Genomic DNA, 18484 nt, shown 5'->3' on the forward strand with positions numbered 1-18484 from the left:
GTTTGATATTGTCGTAACGGCAAAACTAGAAAAAGACTGCCTCCGACGGACTTAAAACCGCTAAAATTGGCACCTTACACTAAACGATTTAGATGACGTGAGCGCGCTGCGATTTCAGTACAACTCCCAAGATTTCCGCCCAATTTTGGAAATTTAGTCGCCGACTGTTAAAACAGACCAAAATCGTGCAATGTAAGCCAGCCTTTACTCCACTGCGCAAAGAGACGTATTATGGACGTCCAATTGCAGGTGCAGATTGTAACACCATACTCCAGACAACGTCTTTTTTTCCCCCTATGTCCAGTATTGACATCCACAGGACCTCTGTATAACATCCACTAAAGGTTACCTAGTCTTGTTGACCTTCAAATGGGGTCACTGTTAGACATCCAAATAGCGGAACTATTTTGCATGTTGTGCAGGACTTCGTCCAGTCGTCCAGATGTCCAGAATTGGTCTTGGACGCAATAAAGACATGATCTGCATGTCCATTAGGCTTCTTGGTGTTTTAAACTCCCAACGTTGTCTTCAGGGCAGCACTGCCTAGAAGGCGCTAGGCATGGGTTAACATTAGGGTTAGGGGTAGGATTAGGTGCCTTTAAGTCGATGGGCAGAACTGCCTGGAAGATGAGCGTCCATCAGACGTCTAATGTTCAGTGGGACTATTGACATTGATTGGTGTGATTTATTTTGATTTTTCAGTGGTTTGGTTTTAGGCATCAGATTATGAAATTCATTGAGCTGAATCATAGACTGTATACAGTATATAGACATATAGTTATATACAGTCTATGAGCTGCATCAATGTGATTTATTTGTTCGTTGTGGCGCTTTTGTTGAAGATATTTTGTTTGTTTGATTTTAGGCAGCATCAGATTATGAGAATGATCCAGCAAGTTTAAATGACCAGACTCGCACCAACAACAAGGCAGACTCAGTCTACCAATCTCTGAACCCCAACACCATGCAACAAGATGCAGTTTACCAACAGCTTGACCTTAACACCATACAACAAGACACAGTGTACCAACAACTTAACCCTAACACCATGAAACAAGACACAGTGTACCAACAACTTAACCCCAACACCATGAAACAAGACACAGTGTACCAAAAACTTAACCCCAACACCCTGTAAGGAGAATCAACTTTTTCAGTAACTCAGCACCAACATCAGGCAACCATAAGCAATGTATGGTATTTCAACAACGTAAACAGTTCGTTCAAGGCATTTCTAGTGGCACAGGGAGCTCAGTGGTAAATAAACATAAAAAATCAAATGTTTCAAAGGAGACATTCTTTAGCATCTCACTGTAGTCTGATACACTTTCATCACAAAGTATTTGTTTGCTTTACTGTAAATTACAGGCCTGGCTCTGGGCAAAGTAAGCTAACCGAGAAGGGAAGGTCGCATGCGGTGCGGCAAAATACTATATTCATTAAATAAGATAACTTATCAGTGTAGGTTAAGTAAAGTAGGTACTGGATGTTGGAGTGTTGGATCTATCTATCAATCAATCAATTCATCTAGAGTAGTGTAATCATGCTATTGCTGTTTATGTATTTTACTGTAATTATTATATAACTTTTTAAACATTTTGAAGTTATTGCCATTTTATGCTTTTATGTATTATCAAAACTTGCCTGTTTATATTTTTTTTATTATTACTATTCTTTCATTTTGTTCATTGCCCCTATGCTTTTATTATCTATTCCTGTTTGCTTGTGTTTATGTAAATGAATTGAATGAAATATGGCATATAAATAAAGTTGACTTGACTTGACATGAAGTTAATGTTAATTAGTTTGATTTCAGGGCTAAATGTATTTTTTGGTTCAATAGCCTACTGTCAGGAAATAAATGCCCATGGCATGCACATATTGTCATGTGTCTGTGTTCACACTAGTTGTGCCACTGTTCTTTTGTCCAGTAATCTGTAATCCAGATTGCGGTTAAATGCGTCTATTAGAACAACTTTTGGAGACAGCTGAATCAGTATTCAGAGCATCCGTTTTCTTCATTGTACTATGTCAAAAGCAACCTTAACTTTTGTTTGCCTCTTTAAAATCGTATTTTCTCTTTCAGGACATAGCCTACACTTCCCAATCTGTTAGACTAGGCATTAAGTCATACCCAAGTCTACGTGCAGTAAATAGTTCAAGTATTTTTAAAGTGGATTTGAAGTACTAGGCTTACTCTGTCTGTCGCTGCTCTTTGACATCTCTTTGAATCGTGTATGACCGCTAAACTTTGATTCTTTTTATTGCTGCAATATTCAACTGCGCTCGTTGTTCAGCTCTGCATGCGCAATTGGCGTGATGCAGGGGGCGGGAACGGGCGGCACTGAATGCAAATAACGTAATGAAGTGACAGCTTAGTAAATACCACGCAATATAGCAAAGCACACTGCGCATACAAAAACTCGCTATTAGCGCTGTCTTAGTACATCTGGCCCAGAGTGCGTTACAAAACACTTTTGGGAATTAAGTGTAGATCTGGGTGGACAACTATGGGCCAAAATTAACCATTCATGTTGTGTCACTTAAATTCAACAATAGAAGTGAGTGTGCAACTCCAGAGTTAGTTTGACTATTTGGGTTTACAGTGTAGAAGTAGCGCATATAGGGCGCTGTGTAGAAGTGTGTCATTATGCCCCCTGGTATTCAAACATTAATGTTGACAACGACACTGTTGACTTTCTCCTCAGGCCCTGATATTGCTGCACAGGTAAAGCCTACCTTACATTGCCAGACTTTGCAAAGATTTGGAAAAGATTTTTTAAAAACTACAGTATCAGACCCTCTCACATCTAAAGACAATTCATTGAGTTTTTAGTCACAGTCTAGTCACAGGCCAGTCTCAGATTAGGATTTTGCAAAGACTGTGGGTCACTATTTACAAGACTGCTGCTAAATTCCTTCAAATTATTTCCATCGTGCAATAGGCTACACGTCATCATTCACAGGAAATCACATGATAGCCTACTCATATCAAAGTAATTTTTTCGCGTTTCTGCAGCATTGTTTGATGTGTGACATCACTAACAGATATAGAGTTGTTCTGTCACGTAGAACAGCCGACTAATAAATTATAAGAAATGAAATAACAAATAATCATAAAGGCTACAGCTGTCGCCTATTTTGCCCCTTCCTGTTTCATGTTCGCGCAAGGTTACTATTGGTTTTTAATGTTCACGTCACTATTTGCATGAGCCACGACTGAAAAGACTTCCGATAATATCAAACATGTTTGATATTGTCGTAATGGCAAAACTAGAAAAAGACTGCCTCCGACGGACTTATAACCGCTAAGATTGGCACCTTACACTAAACGATTTAGATGACGGGAGCGCGCTGCGATTTCAGTACAACTCCCAAGATTTCCGCCCGATTTTGGAAATTTAGTCGCCGACTGTTAAAACAGACCAAAATCGTGCAATGTAAGCCAGCCTTAAGGTGTCCATACATTTGGGCCGACATTGTGCTAAATGTTCTATATGAAAATATTCTTGTTCCAGATATCTTTATTTATTCTATTTTCCATTTTGTTTTATATCTTTAGTAATAATAGGCTACTAATATTTTGCAGCGGTTGTTCTGAAACTGTTACCATTATTTGTCAAGGTAACTGAGAACAGTAGCTTGATAATCACGTCTGCAGTTGAAGTCTGTTCGGGGGCTGGAACTCTTTGAAGTCGAATAATGTGTTGTTGTTTTTTTTTTTGGGGGGGGGGGGGGGGGGGTTGTTGGTGTTTGTTAGCTAATTTTCAGTAGTTAGTTTTTAGGCATCAGATTATGAAACTCATCGAGCTGCATCAGTGTGATTTATTTGTTTGTTGTGCCACTTTCGTTTCTTGAATAACGTTTGATTTTAGGCAGCATCAGATTATGAGAATGATCCAGCAAGTTCAAATGACCAGACTCGCACCAACAACCAGGCAGACTCAGTCTACCAAGCTCTGAACCCCAACACCATACAACAAGATGCAGTGTACCAACAATTCAACCTTAACATACAACAAGACACAGTGTACCAACAACTTAACCCTAACACCATGCAACACGATGCAGTGTACCAACAACTCAACCTCAACACCATACAACAAGAGGCAGTGTACCAAAAACTTAACCCCAACACCCTGTAAGGAGAATCAGTTTCTTAGTAACTCAGCACCAACATCAGGCAACCATAAGCAATGTAGGGAATTTCAAAAACGTAAACATTATGTTCATTCAAGGCATTTCTGGTGGCACAGTGAGCTCAGTGGTAAATAAACATAAAAAATAAAATGTTTCAGGGAGACAAAGGAGACATTCTTTAGCATCTCACTGTAGTCCGATACACTTTCATTACAAAATATCTGTTTGCTTTACGTAAGTTAAAGGCCTGGCTCTGGGCAAAGTAGGCTAACCGAGAAGGGAAGGTCGCATGCGGTGCGGCAAAATACTATATTCATTAAATAAAGATAACTTATCAGTGTAGGTTAAGTTAAGTAGGTACTGGATGTTGGAGTGTTGGATCTATCTATCAATCAATCAATTCATCTAGAGTAGTGTAATCATGCTATTGCTTTTTTATGTATTTTACTTTAATTATGACCGCCGCTAGCATAGCTAGCGAAGCGGTCATATAGTTGTTGTCAAAGTTTTTTTTTTTTTTTTTCCGTCATCGGTTCTGAATTTTTGGTCAACGATTCCCGGGACACCATAACACCGGGGCACATGAAACTTGGTGGGCATGTAGCCCCAGTAGACTTTTACGGAAAAATTTCGTTTCGTCCCCGGGGGTCACTCCCCCCCCGCGCTGGCCCCGCCCGAAGCCCAAAAATTGCAGTTTTTCCTACATAACTACCTGAACCGTGGCACCGAGGATGACAAAATTTTTATGGTATGTTGGTCTCAAGAGCTCGGATCAACTTAGCTTATAACCAGTCATTTGTGAATTGCACCCCCATGGTAAAAATTGAAAATGTAATGTAATATTGCTTTAATTGCCCCTATCTTCAGATGAGATGCTATGAACTGCACCAAATTTCATGTGTATGATTAACCTGACACCCTCTGGGAATATGCCAAGTTTTGTGGAATTTCATCCATGGGGGGCTATAATAAATGTATTTATGTGTGCATTTAGTGAATGGTCCCTCAACGTGGCTGCTCTACACTGAAGCCTAGAATCAAGGGCGTAATTTGGGTCTACCATTGGGGGGGTTAAACTTGCGCCATATTTATCAATTTATTTATTTGTTTAATAATTTTCTTGTGCAAAAGGTAACATGCTAATTTGCCGTTCCTTTATTAGAAATACATCATGATGATTTAGGCTAGGCTAAGCTGTTCACTTGACTGTTTGTGCCATAATGACACAGTAGTTAAATTCAGTGTGCTCACATGGACCGTCTTGTGTGTATAAAGTGCGCGCCTGCACTAGCCCTATGAGCCCTAGGCTGTTTTAAGGGCATTTTCAGTTAGAAGCATTTATCCTGGTCATTGTAAGTGCCATTCACACATGCTACATATTGTTGTTGTTTTTTCAGCACAGTCTAGGCTACCCAGATCTACCACATGTATTAATACTTGCATTGATTTGATTTAGATTTTTAAATAATACAAATTTAAAAAGCATACTATACACATTCTTACATTTTGACATGTATCTCACCACAGCAAGCTGACAGCTCGACATGACTTGCATGGTTGTGTAGGCCTGACTTGCAATAAGAACCATATTGGGTATAGCCTACTTTGGGGCTGAGCAATTTACAGAAATACGTGGAGTGTGCCTTCCAGAAATAAATGGCAATTTTTATTTAGTGATGAGAAATTACTTTTTGACACTTTTTGTGCTCCATATTTGCTGATCTGACCTGACTTGTTTGCATGGTAGCACACATGACGTGCACAGATGATGATTCTCTATAATATTTTTTACTGTATTGCAATGAACAAAGTAAAGGCAAAAAAGTGTTTATTTGTCAAACAAATTTGGATGCAATATGAGTCTTGAATTGGATACCATACAGGAGTTTGTTAGGATCTCAAAACCGTATTATGAACGTGACTTGCCATAGAGAAACTGAAACACATGATAACGTTGGATTATGAACATAGGCTATTATGCCACACAAAAACATGGGGTAAGTGGAGATAAATGAAGTTATTATTTTGCTGTCACTTCGTCTGTTTTATGGCCTAGAAGGTTCTATTTGGTATCTGTGGATAGCTCTAGCTCTCCTCTTTCATCTGACATGCGTGCCATATCTTTCCGATGGCGGGTTCGCGTGTAATTCAAGCGAGAGTAGGCCTACTGGATGCCTGGGTGAATGCAGAGCAATATAGACTGTAAATATGATATACTTTGATTTAACTTCATGATTTTATTTTAGTTACATACTTGATCGTACAGAGTGTCTAGTCTCGTTGGAAAGCCCCGGTTCTGCTCTTTCGTGCAATATAGGCATCTCGCTGTGACTAATTATCCCGGAGCAATGTAACAGAGAAGAATGGGTGTGTTTGACGCACTTTGCGTCCGTCGGGCTCATAGGGCTAGCCAGCCAACTCCAGTCAACAAATCATCAGCTAATTTAACAGCTAACTTAGCAATAGAATAGGGGTATACCTCCATTTGGTCAGGATTTTTCCTATTTTTGGTTGGTGTCAACCTACAATGAAAAAATGCTGTCTGGCTGCCTTTCAATGTCTTTTTAATCTTCCCACCTGAGTTGAGAGCTTTCTCCAACCATTCATCCCAGCGACTGCGCGAAATGGTAAACAAACTTTCGGTAGAGAACGCAGGTTGGGTAATACCAAGTAGTCGGTGGGCAGGGGGGGACATTTCAGAATATTTAAAAAATGATACTATCTTGCTGGAAAATGAAATGAATAAAGAAAAGAAACGAAAGTTATTCATTCAGAATATTTTATAATTTGATAATATTTTTTTTTTTTTTTTTTTTATTTGATATTGGGGGGGTTATATTAGCTGGATCTGATTTTTGCGGGGGTCATAACCCCCCTAACCCCCCCGCAAATTACGCCTATGCCTAGAATGGCCCGTGCCCCATGTAGCTGTGTCACTGGCCACCCCCGTGGCTACCCTGTGCTTACCAAATAAAACAACGGAGTGATTATTTGCACCCGGGTGTAAATAGTGGAATGGAGGCATTTTCTTATTTGCACCCAAACCGGAAATGCGTGCTATCCAACATAGCGGGACCATCTTGGCAGGAGATGGCCTACCTAAATCTAACAAGTTAGGATTATTAAAACTATATTTGAGATGGTAAAGTGGTGCTAAATTTCCACAAACTTTATTCAGTGAACGGGTAAAGCCGTCCGTTTGCAAGCACAATCAAGAAACACGATCTTTTTGTTTTGTTTACCGTTACCTAGCAACCCCAACAAGTGAGTCAATAATTAGTATTCTCCCCTTCTTCTTCGACGGGGCGCAGTACAGCGGTAAAGTGCCTGAATTACCATGCTCGAGGTGCTGGGTTCGAACCTCAGATTACATTTTTTTTTTGCCTGCCAAAGTACGCACCATGACTTCTTTTTTCTTAGATGACGTTACCTCGCGGCAAATAAGAGTTTGTGCTTTTTGAACCTGTCAAAGATTTACTGGTTTTATTTCAGTTATGAGTAGAGTTAAGTAGAAGTAGGCTTCAGTAGTTGTTAGAAAGGTTGTGTTTTGACTTTGAGCCCCCAACGCTGCCTGGAAGGCGCTTAGGCGTGGGTTAAGGTTAAGGTTAGGGTTAAGGTTAGGTTAAGGTTAGGGTTAAGGTTAGGAGTAGGATTAAGTGTTTTTAAGTCAACAGTGGCAGCGCTGCCTGGAAGACAACTCAGAAAACAACTCTTTAAAGTAGCTTGTCTTTGATGAAGCTACCACATGACCACTCATTACCCTAATATTTGTATAATCACTTCCAAGTAACCCAGACATGGCAAAACAGCTAAAAACTGTTCAAAACTATTAGGCCTAGCCTACTGTAGAGCTGGTAAATACACAGGCCTATTGACAGAGAACATGTTAGACATCGGGTGTAAATAGTATTGTTGATTATTACACTATTTACACCCGGGTGTAAATAGTAATGTTGATTATTACACTATTTACACCCGGGTGTAAATAGTAATGTTGATTATTACACTATTTACACCCGGGTGTAAATAGTAATGTTGATTATTTGCACCCGGGTGTAAATAGTAATGTTCATTATTTACACCCGGGTGCAAATAGTCTCTGCCATAAAACAATTATGTATTTATTACGATTTTATATGAGAACGTCAAAAGCAGAACTAATGCAACAACGTTCAAACACTGCAGCCTGCTGCCACTGGTGTGTGGCGCTGGCGCTGCTCAGTGAATGATAGATCAGATCAGAGAGAAGAAGACAAACGAAGAAGATGGAGTTGTGATTTCTCAGTTCCGAATGGCGGCCATATTGGAATTTTCTTTACTGTCGCTAGTTTCACACTACTTGATTTCTCATGTTGCAGTAAGCTAAACGATTTCATCTCTTACGTGACTTGTTGTTCTTGCACGTAACTGTGTAACCGTCAGACTGATAAAGAAGTTGGTAAATGTCTTTACGTTCAGAAACGTAATCAAGCAAACTCATCCAAGCAGATGCGAATAGCCTACAATGGCCGGGTTTCCCAAAATCGTTAAGAAGCTCTTAAGTCCTAAGAACTTCTTAGGAGCGTTCTTAGAACATTCTTACAACGCTCCTAAGAAGTTCTTAGCACTTAAGAGCTTCTTAACAATTTTGGGAAACCCGGCCAATGTCAGTACTCAAACCACCAGTAGCAGGCTTAGGACTAGGTAAGTAAAACATCTCTTCTCTATATCTCTACTATTTTCATTTTAAAAACTGTATGTAAAGCGTAATTCTAGCCAACACCTGTTTCCAAAATGTATTTATAGAGTCTGTACATGTGGTCCCTAGCTTGGTTTGCCCGAAAATTAAGTGGAAATATCCTTTAGAAGGGTTTACTTTAGGCGCTAGTTAGCATGTAACAGCATCTGAATTAATGAACTGGCATGGTGCATTTATACCTGACGATCTCTTTCAAGTAATTTAAATAAAAAACGGACCTCATGGTTAGTATTTATAGAGTCTGTACATGTGGTCCCTAGCTTAGTTTGTCTGAAAATTAAGTGGAAATATCCTTTTAGTAGTGTTTGTACTCTAGGCGCCAGTTAGCATGTAACAGCATGTGAATGAATGAACTGGCCACTAGCATGGTGCAGTTATACCTGACGATCTCTTTCAAGTTATTTGAATAAAAAACTGACATCATGGTTAGTATTTATAGAGTCTGTACATGTGGTCCCTAGCCTGGTTTGTCTGAGAATTAAGTAGAAATATCCTTTAGAAGTGTTTGTACTCTAGGCGCTAGTTAGCATACAACGGCATCTGAATGAATGAACTGGCCACTACTGTATGGTGCATTTATACCTGACGATCTCTTTCAAGTCATTTAAATAAAAAATGGATATAATGGTTAGTATTTGTAGAGTCTGTACATGTGGTCCCTTGCTTGGTTTGTCTGAAAATTAAGTGGAAATATCCTTTAGAAGTGTTTGTACTTTAGGCGCTAGTTAGCGTGCCAGGTGTCATACCATTGCAGTAAATCATCTCACTAAACACGTCTTTTCATATCCAATCTGTTCAACAGAGTTTGCCAGTCAGACCACGACACCTTTGCCAGCACCACCACCCAGCAAGCTTCATCAACTCCAGCCATGCCGGTAAATACAGTGCCTATTGACAGCCTACACACCCCTGTTCAAATGCCAGTAGCTTTGTCCATTGTTAAATCCCTGTTGTTCTTAAATGTGTTATTGTGTTTTGGAAAGGTATTGCATTACATTACTCTTCACCAAAGATTCTAGAACAGAGCAAGATGGATCACTGGCCGGAGAATACGTTGGATTTTTTGAAGTACATTTTAACGCTCCATGGGCGCCATTTTGGTAAGCCGAAAAGTAATAAATCGTGCCTTTCACACGGCCAGATCATTACCGAGTAACAAAACAAAACAAAAAACAGCTGGCAACGGCAAAAACAGCTGTTGAAGTGGGTTTATATGATTGGAACTGTGTCAGAAATGTTGCTGAGCTTACCGAAATGGCGTCCTGTACCGTACTTCATTCTTTTGACGCAACTGATCCATCTTGCTCTGTTCTAGAATCTTTGCTCTTCACCTTTTGCTTTTGTAGTAGAAAACATGTTGATGGTAGTGAAAAGGTAGTAAATTCAGCTCAAATTTTTTGTATGAGCAGTAATCATCTCACTAAATACGCCTTTTCATTTCTAATCTGTTCAACAGAGTTTACCAGTCAGACCTACACCTCTGTCAAATTCGCTCACAACGCTGCCAGTAACACCCCAGCAAGGTCTGCATTTTCATTAATCTGGCACCAATATCAAGGGAGAAACAAGCCATGAATGTCTGTCACAACTTCTTTGCATCTTTACTTTCCTTACATCTGAAGAGTGTGTTGCATATTTATATCATTATTAAAATAATTTTAATAAATTGTTGAAGCATGTACAATAAATAAAGCATGAAAATGAGCATGTAAAATAAATAAACAAAAGCAAGTAAAATAAATAAATAAACAAAATGTATTGAACCTAATACTATGTGTGGTGAGTCTGTGTGATAGTTGCTGAGGATAAATGTTTTTATATTGGATTATTAAATTACAGAATACATTTATAGGTTTCTCATCAGCAGGCACTGTCTTCACCTTAGTAAATTTGGTAACTTTGGTAAGTCCTGTAAATAATTGTAAATTGTTCTGATTGAGGGCAAATGGAAAGTGTTATAATGTATTATTGCTATTTTAGTGCATAATTTTTAATTATTATGGCCATAAATAAGGCCAATTAGAAGCTGGTGGGTAGTAAGCGGCAAAAGGGTGGCCCTTTATCTGGAGCCGCTTCTGAGCCGCCGGTGGACAGCCAGAGAACTGATGAGCAAAACTCCAGCGGGCCACTGGTGGTTACCGCCGTTGGACCGCCAACTCTGCCGCTGGTTTGTAACAGTAACTTTAGCATTGCCCATGGTGGATTAAATGATTGCAAAATATTTATTGAGGTGAGTTTAACAAGTGTAATTTCATTGGCATATAATTCAGGCCTATAGTAGATGGCTAAATGGCTACAGTAGAAGGATACACGAAAAGCCCAAACTACCAAAATCTTCATATTTTATTACCACAGTTTCTATCTATAGGCCTCTCTTATTTGGTATACTGACTAGACATTATTGAACAAACATAGGCTATTCATCTGTATTTCAGTATCTCAGTAGGTTAAAGTATTTTTAGATACCTCCCTGAAATTACTTTTTGCAGGTTGTGATGTCTTCTATACGTTCTGACGTTACTGTTAAAATGGCGTAACTGTTAAATTCCAATATAGTGAGTAGGCTATTGGCAAAACCGATTGCCATTTTTATGTTGAGCCGGCAGGGGGCTCAGTTTAAAAAGTTTGCACGCACACATCAACAGATTCACACGCACAGATAAACACACTTCCACGGATTCCACACACACACACACACACACATGTGCACACATGCACATTCACACACACAGACAGACACACACACATCTTTATACAAGCAAACTCACACATGCACACACTCATATACACATGAGCTGCAAGAGCAGGAGATATATACATACAGTATATTGCACAAGTCGGAGATACAGGAAAGTTGACAAGCGTAATTCGTTTTGGAGAGAATGTGCAGAACTGAGCGGCGGTCATATTGTGTACCGCTATGCGGTGCATCTAGTTATTATATAACTTTTTAAACATTTTGAAGTTATTGCCATTTTATGCTTTTATGTATCATCAAAACTTGTCTGTTTATATTTGTTTTATTGTTACTATTCTTTCATTTTGTTCATTGCCCCTATGTGCTTTTATTATCTATTCCTGTTTGCTTGTGTTTATGTAAAGCACATTGAATGAAATATGGCTTTTAAATAAAGTTGACTTGACTTGACATGAAGTTAATGTTAATTGGTTTGATTTCAGGGCTAAATGTATTTTTTGGTTCAATAGCTTACTGTCAGGAAATAAGTGCCCATGGCATGCACATATTGTCATGTGTCTCTGTGTTCACACTAGTTGTGCCACTGTTCTTTTGTGGTCACCCATTTATTTTTCTTTTAAATTATATCCTCAACTTCAAGTTCAAAGTTTATTGTCATGTACTCATAAAAAGCATTTATAAGTAATGTAATTCCTGTGTCCATTCAACTTCAAAAATAATAAATAGATACTATAAAATTTGCTACTGATGCTTTGCAGATTTAGTCTATATTAGTCTATAAACGTTGTTTGTAAGTCAACATTATAGTACAGTATCATAGATTAGGGTTATCAATTTAAAACAAATCTAAGGGTGAATTGGTGTCTTTATTAGAATTCAACCAGAGGATAGAGGGAATATTACTGTAAAAAGGCACATTTCAGGTTCTAATCCTCTGCATCAATTCAATTGGTTGTGAAGTATTTGCAGTGTTAATGTAAAATGACCAATCTCACAAGGGGGAATCTGAAGTGCCTGTGTACTGGTACTGGCTCTCGCTCTGGCATGTTGGTATCAGAAGTGGGAAAGAGGTGACAACACATTGATCGATCGAAGATCTCATTGGAAAGCTACAGCTGGAAAAGTTCATTGCTCACCTAAAGTGGAAAAAGCATGCCCAAAGATCTCTATTCCAGTAGCCCTGAGGAGGCAAGCTGACACTTTATTCCCACCTGAGAATACAACGAAGAGGATCACCAGAGATGAACAGTCAAGTCAGCAGCTGAATCGGTGGCCTTGATAGGGAACGAAAGCTCCGTCAAGAGATTTCTCTTTGGGTGACTCATTGTAACACTGCTAAAACAACAAATCTAATAGCAGCTTGAGACTGAAATTGGACTGCTATCAGAACAAAAACTATATGTTATGTGTATTTAAATACTGTGTACATATTCCCTGTGTTTTCTGGTCATATTATATTGTAATTAAGAGTTATAAACAATAAATAAACAATATGGTCCATACGGCATTATTGAAGTAAAACATGTAACATGTCTAAGACTTGCACAGTACTGTATTGGTCTACGCATTCCATTTAAATCCAATGCCATAATATAATAATGAAATAGTTTAAACACTTGAATACAGAGCTAAGCTCATTAAAAATAAGATATAGCTTGAGCACACCTGGGCTTGATCGGTACACACATTTACATATTTATTTAGGGGTGCTGGGATTAGATGTAGGGTTGCTTGAGCCTAAAATCGCCAACATGTCCCCTGTGGGGCAAAGCCCTGACATGTCCAAGGTGGACATGAAGTATCCAAAGCACATGACTGAGCACCTTGTAAAACTGGGTGAGAAAAGGGAAACTAACAATAGGCAAATTAACAATTTGTTTTTCTCTCTTTTTCTCTCTCTCAAATTTGTTTTCTCTTCACCCTTTGGTGGTCAGGGCAGCATATGTGTCATTGGTTAAGTGCACGTGAAGTAGCCAGACCACACAAGACCAAAGAACGTGAGAAAACAACACACTCATCCAACACCTAAAATTAGTTGTGCTGATAGTTTGACTTCTCATGTTGTCTTGCTGAGCTACACTGTTCATCTTACGTAAGGATGAAGATACTAATAATGTGCAGAAATGTCCTCTGAAATATTTGCACACCACCCCATAGATGTTCAAGGAGGCTACATGTTCTCTGAAGGGCAATGACCTGACATGTACATGAAGGGGTATGAAAAAGAGGTGTAAACGCACACCAAAAAATGAGGTGCAGGCAACTGTGATAAACGTAACAAGGAGAGAGAGATGCCGCACACTCCAAGTTTAGACAGACTATTTATTAAGAGCGGTAACGTTTCAGCCTACGGCCTTCTTCAGATCGGAGTGTGCGGCATCTCTCTCTCCTTATTATGTACATGAAGGGGAACATGAAGTGTCCAAAGCACACAACTGTGTGAGAAAACATCAGCATATCGCGAAGCTAATCCTCTCCCTCTCTCTCTCTCTCTCTCTCTCTCTCTCTCTCTCTCTCTCTCTCTCTCTTTAAGACACACACACACACACACACACACACACACACAATTATTTTCTTATCACTTTATTGGTTCATCAGTGTGTGGACACTATGTAAGTCTTGGGTTATTGCACAGAGTGTGAAGCTAAATCACACAGGACTAAATGTCAGACTCATCCATGGCCCAACTGCTAGTATCTTTGGCACGTAATGAGAATTGCGTCATCATCTCTGCATGTGGAGGGTGTTACGTGCCTCCCAACATTGACTGTGTGTCAATGATGCACGTCTTCAATAGGTAGCCAACAGTAATATCATGTGGTGTAGTGAACACTAGGTGTCTCACATTCTCAAACACCAGCATTTCAGCTAGTGCAGTCTATCTATCTATCTATCTATCTATCTATTTAGACATAAAGTGGACGTGAATAGGGTTTAAAGGAGTCCTAGAATTCAAAACCACATTCACCTTGTTACTGTTGAATTTAGGCTGCGAGCAGTGTCCAAAGGACAACACCAAAGACTTTACCGCGTCCCCCGCCCGCTTTCGTATGCAAATTGGGAAATAGAAACAGCCGTGTTGAAATGCTCCAATCTGAACAGAGCTCAGATAACACGTAATAGGCGCCCATCCCCCTTTAGATACACCCCTCGGCCCCTCTCATTTGCATACCTTCGATTAATAATTCTTGTTAAACTGCTCTTACGATGCTAGTATCTAGATATGTGGTCTATGGCAGAGACGTTGTAATGCTAGCGTTATTACAGCTAACTTTGGAGAGTTACTATACTAAGAAATGTACTGATAAAACTTACCAATCTAACACATTCATTCTGTTGGGGAATCTGCTGCACTTCATCTTCGTCAGAACTTTCTTCTGACTCGGTTTATACATGTACGGCTGTATTCCTTATTTAAATCCATTGTTGATAGCTTTATCAAAGACTTTGGCTTTATTTACCAGCAGTAAATGTAGTTTCACTTTGCTCTAGCTTCAGACCGGTGGATTGAGCCAATCAACTTTCAGGACATATCGGCCAATAGACCAATCAGCGCGCATCTCATTTGAATATTCATGAACTTGCTGAGTGGGCGGGAAAAACAAACTGTTTCATTGCAAGGCTTATTTATGACCTTGTATTAGGCGATCTAGCAGTGCTCCTGGGGCGTTTTCAGCCCCACAAATTTACATATGACATTATTTAGGCTCAAAGATCAATTTGTAATGGTCAAAAAATGCGTTCTATGACTCCTTTAATTGCAGATCTATCTCATTCTGTTCAATGCACCCAAGAAATGAACAGCCATGAAGTTACTGTCATGTTGACTGGTGATCACTGCGTCATTTGTTTATGTCTATTAGTCACTTATGTCTTCTATTGATACTCGTTTACTGTAAAGGGCCAGTCATCAAATTCATCCTAAGAAGTAAAACGTTTAGGCCATTTTTTCAGTTGTTGTGAGGGACAAAATGATATACTGTATTTTGACATGAATATTTTTTTATTTTCAAAGTTTTGCAAAAGGAAAAAGTACATGTCCTTTGCATAATGTAAACAGTCACACCATGAGAAAACATCAGCATAGAGCTGACTATCTCTCTCTCTCTCTCTCTCTCTCAAACACACACGAACACACACACGCACACACACACACACACACAAACACACACACACACACACACACACACACACACACACACACACACACACACACACAAACACAAGGTCCTCTCTTTTCACCCTTTCAGTTGATCAGTGCAGGCAGTATATTTGCCATGGGTCACACACACAGGAAGTAGACAAACCACAGAAGACCAAATAACGTGAGAAAATGACACACTCATCCACCATCCAACTGGCAGTCTCTTTAGCCGTCTGCTGACAGTTTGACTTCTCATGTTGTATCACTGATATACACAGAAGGACACAAAAAACCCTCCTCTTCATCTAAATGATGAAGGTGCTGACCTTCCTCCTCCTCCTCCTCCACCTGAGTTCAGGTAAGTGGCGTCGCTACAGAGTGATATTACTGTAAGATGCTGTTGTTTAATTTCTCATAGTCCCTCTGCTCAGACTGAAGTGGTTATCACGCGGGCATGCTTGCGTTACACCAGTATATGCTTCAGATGCGGCTTTACAAATGGCCTTTTTCATGAGATGTATGATTTATGTGAATGTGTGTTACGTCACGTGAAAATTCAGTTTGCCAAAATAATACTGTCCACATATAATGTTAAGAATCTTGTGCCATTTTGAGAAAATAAAGATAAGGATATGATGTGTGATAACTGTATGCAGATTGAATTGTAGTTCACAGTATCATGTTATTTTGGTTGATTGACAGGTGGTGTGTTGTTGAGAGTGACAGGCTACACTAGTGGAGCTGTTGTCATCAAGTGTAAATATCACAATGATCATCGAGAGAATAAGAAGTATTTCTGTAAGGACAGAACACTATTGATATGCAGTAATCTGATTAAGACTAATCTTAAAAATCAGTGGGTGAATGATGGGAGATTCTCTCTGTATGACAACACCACTGGAGGATTCCTCATGGTGAGATTCAGAGACTTGACCACAGAGGACACTGGGAAATATTACTGTGCTGTGAAGAAAACGCTCTCTCTTGATACATATACAGAAGTGGATTTGAACATAGTGCAAAGTGAGTGTGAAGATTTCAAGCATTACTAAAGCAAATATGTTCCAAACATAATAGCTTTAGCCACTTAATTAGTTAGCTGTATAAGGATCTATTAGTTATCCAAATACAAAAGTACAAAAAACAATATCATACCATTCCCTATGTCTGGGACACCCTATATAATGTGTGCATGTGAATATGAGTGTTGTGTGAAAAGTTATATGAAAAAGTTTCTATTGATTCATCAGTTCCATTAAATTCATCACCTGTGCTTGACTATCAGATAAATGCTGTAAGAAGGCCCTAAAACTGTCACCTGAAACAGTGACTCTCAGCTGCAAGTTCCCAATTGAGTTCAAAGAGAAACCCAAGTATTTCTGTAAGGAGGATGAGCATCAAGGATGTAATCATAGTCTATCAACTCCAGAGGACCAAACCAGGGTTGGTGATGAGAAGCTCTCTCTCCATGACAACAGAGAAGGAGTCCTGACTGTGTCCATCTCCAGCTTCAGCACCAGTGATGCTGGGTCCTACTGGTGTGGGGTGGACATGGGGGAATATGAGGCCTTGATCACACATGTGCAGCTGACTTTAAGAGGCAGGTTTAGTGCTTTCACTTCATTATCCCTTCAGACACTTCTTTATGAAATCTGCATCACAATGGTGCTCTAAGAACACAAAAGCAATGCCGTTTTATCAGTATGTAAAGTCTGTTTGAATATAACATTGTTTAGTTTTCAAAAAGGCATTGACACAATTCTGTCCACCTGCACAGAGTGGTGTTGTGTGAACACTATCAGAATGACTGAACTCTTTCAAGGAGACTCAGTCAACATCAGCTGCCCTTACCCACAAGGCTATGAACACACAGAAAAGTTCTTCTGTAAGGGAGAGAGTCGGGACAACTGTGTGGATCAAATCACAGTCAATAAGTCCAGTGTCTGGTTGGTCAATGGAACGTTCTCTGCTTTTGACGGTGTTGTCACCAAGAACGTCAAGGTGGAGATGAAAGGCCTGAGAGCAGAGGATTCTGGGATATATTGGTGCGGGTTTGACAGAAGATGGAAACCGGCCAACTTCACAAGAGTCATATTGTCTGTGGGTAAGTGATTTGTTTCCATGTACTCTATGTTTCAGAACAGTTTTAGATTAGGTCCAACTTATTGTCATTGTGCATTGTGCATAGTGTGTTTAGAAGATTATTTTTATATTATGTTTTATGGTATTATTGTGGACTGTACACAATAAAGGATTTTTATTAATTTTCAGAAAAATATACAGTCCCCACAGAGGCCAGTCAAACAACAATTTTGAATATTCCATCATCTTCATCTCCATCATCATCATCAGCAGAAGCACCTTTATCATCATCATCATCATCATCATCATCATCATCATCATCATCATATCCACCATCAACAGCAGCAGCATCTTCTTCATCATTAACAGCAACAGCAAAATCATCTCCACTATCAACCAATCCCTCTAGTACCATTCATTTTCACTTTGAAATGTTGCATTATCACTTTTTTAAAATGCACATCAGGAAGGTAATATCCTGTCTGTCTGTCTGTCCCTACCCCAGGCTCAAATCTGGTCGTCCCAGTATCTGTAAGTGGAACAGTACTGATCATCATCATCATCATCATCATCATCATCATCATCATAATCATCTGCAGAAGCAAGAGAAAGATGACACACGGTAGGATAGTTATTTAGTCTACACATCATTGACGACAACATCAGCCATAGTCCTGATACA

General features: G+C 39.4%; 1 long non-coding RNA gene across 1 annotated transcript in view; it reads left to right on the plus strand.

Moving 5' to 3' along the window:
- The window catches only part of LOC134085347 (uncharacterized), a 3833-nt gene extending 2801 nt beyond the window's left edge, over positions 1 to 1032 (plus strand). Inside the window, exon 3 of the long non-coding RNA XR_009939764.1 lies at positions 866 to 1032. This is a non-coding gene — a long non-coding RNA (uncharacterized LOC134085347). The remainder of the gene's footprint in view (positions 1 to 865) is intronic.
- The last annotated feature ends 17452 nt before the right edge of the window (positions 1033 to 18484 follow it).

This window comes from Sardina pilchardus, chromosome 1 (assembly GCF_963854185.1).
Source record: "Sardina pilchardus chromosome 1, fSarPil1.1, whole genome shotgun sequence".
NCBI classification, from domain to species: domain Eukaryota; kingdom Metazoa; phylum Chordata; class Actinopteri; order Clupeiformes; family Clupeidae; genus Sardina; species Sardina pilchardus.